This window comes from Empidonax traillii, unplaced genomic scaffold (genome assembly GCF_003031625.1).
Source record: "Empidonax traillii isolate 1590-97213 ecotype Southwest subspecies unplaced genomic scaffold, ASM303162v1 scaffold518:size600044, whole genome shotgun sequence".
NCBI classification, from domain to species: Eukaryota; Metazoa; Chordata; class Aves; order Passeriformes; family Tyrannidae; genus Empidonax; species Empidonax traillii.
Window position 1 is genome coordinate 32,548 of NW_020955711.1, and position 9,048 is coordinate 41,595.

A 9,048-nucleotide genomic window follows, 5' to 3' on the forward strand; every position below is an offset into this window, starting at 1 on the left:
ATGCTACCCCAGAGTGCTGCAGAAAGAAATCCCAACCCCATCTCCTGCTCCTTCAGGCCCCAGCACCCTCTTACCTGCTGTAGGGCCCCAGGACAGGGGCCCCTCCATGCACTGCTGGCCCCTGACCAGGGCTGGCTGTGCCCCAGCACGGCCCAGGAGGGCACCAGGGCACCTGAAAACACCCGGGTGTGGGGCACCAGGGCACCTCTGTAACAGCCAGAGGCTGGCTGGGTGTCTCAGGAGGGCGGTGCACGAGCAGAGCAGGGACAGGGACAGCTCTCGGGGAGTGAATGTGGAGGAACTTGTTTGGGTTTTAAAGGGCCCACACTGGCCTGGTTGGGCAGGGAGTGGGCGAGGAGGTGGCGTCAGGCAGGGCAGGGGCAGGAGCACAGCCCTGCCTGCCCTCCCTCCTGCAAGGGAGACTCAGCCCTGGGGTCAAACCCCAGGGAAACAGGCACTGAAGGGTGTGCTGGGCCCCCAAAGCCCTCTGTGGCTGCACAGACGGGTGACCTGGAGCATCCTGCACCAGGGCCGGGCTCCTGTCACACTCTCCTCACCTCCCCATCCCTCACCCTGGACAATTCTTTCTTCCCAAGCCCCCTCCTCATTGCCCTGGGGGTCTTCCAGCGCCGCTGTGAGCCGTGGGCCAACCCACCCCTGTGGGTTCAGGGCAGGCAGGACCCCCAGGCGTGGCCATGTCAGCAGCTGCAGGTGGATCCTGAGTCACCAGCCAGCCACGTGCAGGCTGGACACCCACACAGAGAAGGTTCCCTGTCGCCTCTCCTGCTCCCAGGGTGCTGCCCATCCCTGGCGAGGAGCCAAGAGCCACCTTCCCTGCACAGCCTTGTAAAAACTGCTGGCAGGTTGGATCACTCCTGCCTCGATCCCAGCTCCTCCCAGGCACCCAGTGCCCACTCAGCCTGGACAGTGGCCATCCCACACTCCATCTTGTGAGTGGCCCCACAGGGCCCTGGATGCTGTTTGCCACATCCACAGGAGGTCCCCAGACCATGGGGTGACACCAGGGTGATGCCCACCGGGGCTCCCTCACTGTGGCCATGCCCTGACAGCACCCCGGGTTTGCACTGCCAGGGGGCCTGAATGCCCCAGAAATTTGGGGTCTTCATCAGGAAATGCCTTCAGGAGAAACCCAGACATGTGAGACTCCCCTGCAGAGCTGCCCCAGCCCTGGGAACAGCACAGCAAGGACATGGAGCTGCTGCAGAGAGTCCAGAGGAGGCACCAAGAGGATCAGAGGATGGAGCAGCTCTGCTGGGAGGAAAGGGGAGAGAGCTGGGATTGTTCAGCCTGGAGAAGAGAAGGCTCTGGGGAGACCTGATTGTGGCCTTCCAGGACTTGAAGGAGCTCCAGGAAAGATGGAGAGAGCTTGGAGTGACTGAATTAGATGTTAGGAAGAAACTATTCCCTGTGAGGGTGGGCAGGCCCTGGCACAGGTTGCCCAGAGAAGCTGTGGCTGCCCCTGGATCCCTGGAAGTGTCCAAGGCCAGGTTGGACGGGGCTTGGAGCAACCTGGGCTGGTGGAAGGTGTCCCTGCCCATGGCAAGGGGTGGGAATGAGTTGATCTTTGAGGTCCCTTCCATCCCAAACCCCTCTGTGGCTCTGTGATACAGGAAGGTTTTGCCTCGGGGCAGAGCTGCTCTGCACCAGCAATCCCAGCCCTGTGCTCCCTCAGCTTCCAGAAGGTACCCAGGGTCCTGCAGGGTCTGTGGGGACCCAAACCCCAACCAGGCAGGCCTTGTGGTGCCCCTGTGGGCAGCAGGGGTGGTTCCACGTGCCGGATGCCGTGGCAGGGCCAGGCTCAGGTGTGGGCAGCAGTATCAGCCTCTCGAGGGCGCAGCAGTTGCAGTGGTTACAACACAGGGCTGGTTTCTGGAAGGAGAAGGATGGGTGCAGCCCCACCAGGCCACCCTGGTGCCCCCAGGGGTGACCTCTCAAGCCATGAAACCTCGCTGGAAAGGAGACCCTGAGCACATCAGCACCTTCCACACCTCTCTGAGGCTGAGGGACCAAGCCACTTCACTTGTTCTCCCAGATTTTTTGAGAGGAGCAGAAATTGAGGCTGAAACCCTTCCTTCAGACAGACTGTGCCGGGGCTGGGGCTGCACTGTCCCCTCTGGAATGGCCATCCCCTTCCTCTGGTCCCTCCTGGAAGCTGCTGGAGGTGCAGCCACCCAAGATCTCCAGTGCTGAACAACGATGTGGGCCAGTGAGGGCAGATTTGGGGCAGCCAAGCATCTCCCCGTTCTCCCTTTGCTCCCTGCTGGCACCGAGGTGGGGTGGAGATTCCTGTTTCCCATGCTTTGAATGCTCTCTGCCTGTGGAACTATGAGCTCATGGCTCTATACATAGGCACTGGAAAAACGAGTCTGCCTCCCTCTGCTGCTCTGACCACGCCAAAATCAAAGGGGTTTGGGCATATCACAGCCCCAGCTCTGGCAGAGAGTTCCTTCTTTCCCAGGTCTGGCTTTTCTCCGTGCCTCTGTTCCACTTCCACGTGTGGCAGCGTCGTTCCTGAGTGACAAAGTCGAGTCTGCCGGTGCTTGAAGGACCAAAAGCCAAGCTCAGGGGCAAAGCAAGGCCCTAAACACTGCCTGTCATTTTATTTTTCCCCAGGCTTTAAGAAGTCCAGCTCATGGCCAGTCTTTCAACCCTCTCAACCCAAGGGCTCTGGGATCCTTTAATCCAAAAGAAGTGACACCAAGATCCTTTGATCCAAGCAAGGTGGCACCAGGACCCTTTGATCCAAGCAGGAGGGTGCCACTAGGATGCTTTGATCCAAGCAGGAAGGTGGCACCAAGCTCAGCTCCTCTCCAGAAACCACAGGTGACTCTTTCTCTGCTCTGTGGTTGGTGGCTGCCAGTGAATAAAGGACATTTCTGACCCAGAGGAGGGCATGGCCCTCACTGCAGGATTTGGGGTGGCCCAGGTCCCTTCCCTGCAGCCACAGCAGTGTCTGGGCAGAGCTTTGCAGCTTTTTGCAAGGGCAGGAAGGTGCTGCAGAGGCGGCCCTTGTCCTCCACAGCATCACCCAAACTTCCCCCTCTCAGTGACCAAGTGTGGAGGAGGGACAATGTCACTGCATTTATTATATTTATTATATTTAAAGCCAGCAGATTGTTCTGTATGTGAGCCTGGTGCTGGGCAAATAATCACTACAGGTCTCAATATTTCCATATCAAGTCCATGCTGCTCTTCCCCAGATCCTAACCACTGAAGTGGGGACATTTCCAAGGAGAAAAGACATATCCCACATCCCCAGGGGGGCAGGAAAAGAAATCCATGTTTGATCCCAGCCCAGGAGATATTACCATCTGGGGAAGAAGCTCAGTGAAGAAACATTCCTTTCCCAGGGCTGGTGGAAGGTCCAAGAGCCATGTGTGAGTTATATCCAGTTCCATGCTGTCAAACTCACACAGATGGGAAAAAAAACAAACAAACAAACAAAAAAAAAAAACCAAAAAAAAAAAAAAAAAAAAAAAAAAAAAAAAAAAAAAAAAAAAAAAAAAAAAAAAAAAAAAAAAAAAAAAAAAAAAAAAAAAAACCAAAACACCTGCAGCTGTAAAAACTTCAGGAGCACCCAAGCTCCTGAAAGGGTCTTGGGTGCCCCCAAGCTCATCCACCTTCCCTCCACTTGCTTTGCTTGAATTAGAGCGGGAAAATCAGCGGGTTTTCCTTCTGGATGTGTTCATCCTCCTCCTCAGGCACGCGGCGGGATGGAGACCCACCCATCAGGATGCCAATTCAGCCAAGAAGACCCAAAACGCGTGAGGAAAGATCTTCCTTCAGCTTCTTCCCGGTGCTCAACGCCGAGCCCACGAGGTGGTGCTCTCGGATGTGCTTTGGACACCAGGAAAACATTCCAGGATGCACCGGGAAAACGCCTGGGAGTGCCAAGGCGAGAAGCTGACCCCCCACCAGCTGAGGGATGCTGCCTTTCCCCCCCCCCACCCCCTCGGATAAATGGGATCTGCTCTTCCTCCTGCCGATCAGAAATGTAAATCCAGCCATTTCCTGGGATGAATCCAACACCAAGGAACAGCTGGGTATGTCCCCAAATCTTTCTGTGATCTCTGTTCTCCTGTCTGATGCTGGGGAAGGGAACCTGCACTGATGTCCCAGCTCCCACCTGCTGGCAAAAAATCCTCCTGGGAATGACCCTGAGCCTGGTATGAGGCTGGGGCTTAAATCTTACTGGATTCCCTTGGGGTTTTATTCTAACACCAAATCTTTGGTATTTGCCCCATCCAGTGGGTGCAGAGCCACACAGCCCCACAGTGATGGGGCTTTCCCATGCCTGGGAGGGCAACTCCCATCTCCAGGGGCTCCTTCAACAGTTATTCCCCCCCCCCCCAAAAGTGTTTTCCCCTCACCAAACAAGGTGTTTGGTCACCACCCTGAGGTGGTCAGCCCAAATGCCAGCCCTTGGGATGATGAGGAAGACCAGGGCTGGATGAACCCCCTTGGATGTGGCAGGGGCAAGATCTGGCCCATGTCCCCCCTTGCTGCCCCTACCACCACCTCCTATCCCAGCCCTGCCCCTTGGAGTGCTGGTTCCCAGCAGGAAATCCACGGTCCCGTGGACTTGGGGGGCAGATGCTCCAGGGAGAAGAAGGATCTATTCAGCAGCAGCAGCTGCTGGGATGGGTCCCCCTGCCTGTGCAGACCCTGCTGGGCTCCCCCAGGGGTCACTCTGGGGGTCCTGCCAGTCCCACAGCCCTGCAGACCCTTCCTGGGGATGGGGACAGGACCAGGATGAGGAGCAACATCTGAAACCCAGGGGGGACCCACCACAACACCCTTCCATCAGGCATGGCCAAATCGTGGCAGGTTGTCCCCTTGCTTGTCCCCACATCCTGGTGCCCACCCCAACCCCATATATGCCCACCACAGCCCCTGTAACCCATCCCTGCTGTGCCACGAGCCATATCCCCTTGGGAATGTTCTATCCCCTGCAGCAGAGGGGATTCCCTGACTCATTTCCACCACCCCCTCCAGGTGCCTTTTTTCCAGGCAGCTCCCTCGAGCCTCATTCTGGCGGGTGAAGGCATAGAAAGCCTGCAATGCTGGGAGAAAGGGCTACTGGAGTTGGGGATTTGGGGCCCCTGCCCAAATGGGATGTTCCCTGTGGTTTAGGTTGCCAGACTGTGCCACAGTTTGGGTTTTTCCCTCCAAGCCTGGCTCCTGGAGGGCTGAGATTGCAGGATCTGCCCTTAACAGGAACAAGTGCAGGTTGGCTTCTCACCCTGTAACATCTCACAGAGCAGCACAGAAAGAAAAGGCTCAATAAAAGGAGCACTAAATACTCAATTTGGGTTCATTTAATGATCTTTCCGAGGTCTTTTGACCACACAGAACAGTGCTGTGAGTGGAGTTTGCAGGCAGAGCTGCTCCAGCACCACCCAGGATCGCTCTGAGGGTGCCAACCAGGAGTATAAGTAGGTTATGGAGAGGAGGATGCTCAGCACAAAGTGCATCAGCCCAGGCCCCGTGGCAGAAGGCAGGAGGGCTGTCCTGTGGGGTCTGCACTGCATTTTGCCTCCTTGTAGTCAAACCAAGGGAAGGGTAACCCCAGCCCTCTCTTCCAGTTGGGGTTGGCTGGAAAACACACATCCCTCTCTCCCTGCCCCATCTCTTCCTTACCCTTTCCAGTCCCATCCTTCTCCATGTCCCTCCCAGCCCCATCTCCCCCAAAGCTCTCCCAGCCCCATCCTTCCCTGCACATCTCCCACGTGCCTCCCAGCCCTACATCCTTCCCAAATCCATCCCTCCTGACATCTCCTCCAGCCCCATCCCTCCCTGCTCCCTGCTGGGGGACACTCAGAGCCCCATGGGAGCCACCTCTCCTGGGCTCCAAACAGCCCAGGTTGGACCCCCTGGGTCACACAGTGCTGCCCGTGTTGTCAGGGTGACACAGGGAGGGGCACTGCGGGTGGGTGGGAGGTGCAGGGGGCAGGTCCTGCCCTCAGTGCTGCTCTCAGCCAGTGGGGAAGGAGGCAGCAGAGAGAGGGAGCTGAGGTCGGGTTTCTTTGGAAGCAAACACCAGTCTGGGAAGCTGATATTCCCCAGCAGCTGCCAGTGCTGAGACCAGCAGACTCGTGGCATGGAGCTCTGGGTGGGCTTTGTCCAGTGGTCAGAAAACCCCTGGATCTGTGGTCCCTTCTCCCGAGCCCAGGAGCAGCCAGGCTGGGCCTGTTCAAGCCCCACTGAGCTCCTGGGGTGTAATGAGTTGACAGTTCTCAGGTCACATCCCTGGGAACAACACTCACAGTTGCAGAGCCACGAGCAGACACGGATGCTGCTGCCTGGCACAGAGCAGTGCCCAGCTCCCCAGGCTGTGCCCCACCACATCCCAGCTTCTCCCTCACCCAAAGCCCCCTTTTCCCCACATTCTGAGGGCTTCTCTCAGCCTCAGAGCCTTTCCAGGTCTCCTCCCCATGGCTGGAGCAGCTCAGGCACCACTTTTCCTCGCCAATGAGCAAGTCCTTCTCTGGGCAGCTGGGAGGGTCTGGCAGGATCCAGCTCTGCCCCAGCCCCGCAGCTGGTGAAGGTGCACAGCCAGCCAGGATTAGAGCTGCTGGAGTTAGGCACATGTCCCCCTCTCAGACTGGGTTGCTCCCAGCTCCAAATCCCCAGCCTGGATGCTCCTGGAGATGCTAAGAGCTGCTGGCCCCAGACACCCTTCCAAGGCAGGGAGCAGTGAGAAAATCCCTGCCCTTTTCCAAACACCAGTCCCAGTGGTTGTTTCTCCCTCTTGAGCCTTCACCAGCGTCCCTCTGAGGCGATGATGCCCAGGTCTACCGGCAACAGGGTCAGTAATTCCCAGCCCAAAACTGATCCTCCAGGACCCCACACCCACCCTGTACTCCCTGTGTCTCCCCCACGGCTCTCCCTGCACCGGGGCAAAGCCCATCCACCCCAGCGTGAAATCCCCTCTGGCAGCCCCACACCAGGACCAGGGGACACCCCCGGCTCCCACCCACGCCGGGTTCCTCCACCCCTGTGAGAGACCCCCTTGTGCTCAGATCTGCGTCTCTCCCTGGCCTTTCAGCGAGGGGGATTTGCTGGGGAAACACAGCCCCGGCCCCTTTGTGCAGCCGCTAATGCTGAGTGACTGCTCCTTTGTGCCGCCGGCAGCGCCCGCTCGGCGGCAGCCGCCTGGGAACAGCCCCGCCACACAATGGGGGTGACCTCAAAGCAAACATTGACTTAAAACCGCTGTTAACCAGGCAGGAACACCGGGACCCCTGGGAAACACAGCCAGCCCCCAGCAGCGCTGGGGCTTTGTCACCAGAGGCAAAGCCCCCGGAGCCGGCTGGTAAAGGGGATGGAGCTGGTGGCATCATCCCTGGTCCTGGAGATGCTGCTCAAGGTCGGATGGGACAGGGCTGACACTGGGTGTAGGGAGAGGCAAAGAGTGTTTTGTTAACTCAAGTGCCCAGCCTGGGAAACAGAGACTGAGGAACAATTTTAAAATTGTGTTTGAAGGATCCCATTGGAGACAAAAGAAACCAGGGATGTGCTGCTCTGTGGATGCCCCTTGAGGAATTAATTGAGGGTTGAATAGATACAGCCTTGGCTCTTACATGAAGAAGAAACCCCCCCACACACACACTCTCCGAGCTCATTTCCAGCTGCCTCCTAAGGCGGGATCTCTGTGCTGATCACAGCAAGGTGGCAGATCCATGCACATCCAGCATGGATGGTTATCCAGCAAAGCTCCCAGCCTGGAGCAGCACTGCCCCTGCCTCCCACAGACAAATGTCCAGAGGTGCAGAGGTCCAGATGGATGTGCAGAGAGCCCTCCCCACTATGGCTCCCCATGGCCTCTCAGGTGTCACTGAAGAGCGAGGAAAAAACTGCACCAAGGCCATGTGGGATGCACAGTGCAAACAGCGCACAACATTCCCTTACAGCTTCTGGAGTGCATGTGGGAAACTGAGCACCCAGCCTGCTCCAGACTGCAGTGGTAGGCACCAGCCTCCCTCAGAGCACAAGAACAGGTGCCCAGCCAGCTTCAGAACATGGCAGTGGCACCCAGTCTGCCCAGAGCTGGGCTGTGCACCCACTCAGCACCACCAACTCTGGCTGCTCCCAACTCAGAGCAGGATCCTGGGAAAGGACATGTTCTCCTAGCCAGGCCTCCAGCATAGGCACCTTGATCTCCCTTTCCTGCCCTCCAGAGAGGGCTGCAGGGAGCCAAGGGGATGCTCAGCTGAAGGGGGAAGGTGGGAGATGTGTGGGGGTCCAGGCTGGGAGCAGCCCCAGATCAGCCAGGTGTGATGGGCACGGGGTACATGGGGAAGGTGCTCCAGTGGGAACAAGGCTGCGCTTCCAGGAGTGATGAGGCAGCTCTAAGGGCAGTTTGCCACCGGGATGAGTGTTCACAGGACGCTGTGGCTTCCCCTCCTCTCACAGCCTCTAATCCAGGACGGTGTCTCGGGGCTGTGCTGTGCCGCACGTCCCACGCCTGACGCTGCCAGGCAGCACCTGTGGCCTTGTGCAACACCCAGGTCACACAGGGTGACCCAGAGAGGCCCGTGCAGGGCTCAGGGGACAGATGTCAGGGGGCAGCCACAGGCTGGGCAGCCGGCTGGGGAGGGACAGCGTGTGTTCTCCATCCTCAGGTTGTCTGCAACCACCTCCGGGAAACGCAGGAAAAGCACGAGCCCTGGATAACTCCACATGCAGGACACGGCAGGGGAGAGGCTGCGGGGGCAGAGGTGGGGCCAGAGGTGGCCCTGGTGGCACTGGCTGTCCCCACAAAGCAGCTGGCACGGCTGCGGTTTCGGCAGCGAGGGAAGCACGAGGGCAACCCCAGCGGCACCGCCTGCCGCTAATGACAGGGCAGCTAATTACAGGGGCAGGCAATTAAACACGCAAACCACGCTCGAGTATCAGGGCAGTGCCAGCGACGCTGCGGGGGCATTGCCCTACCCTGCCCACGGCCTGGGGGCTGCGGGGACACGAGCGGGGGGCACAGGGCAGCGGGGGAGCCCCCCAAAAGCGGGCACGCTGTGCCGGCGAGGC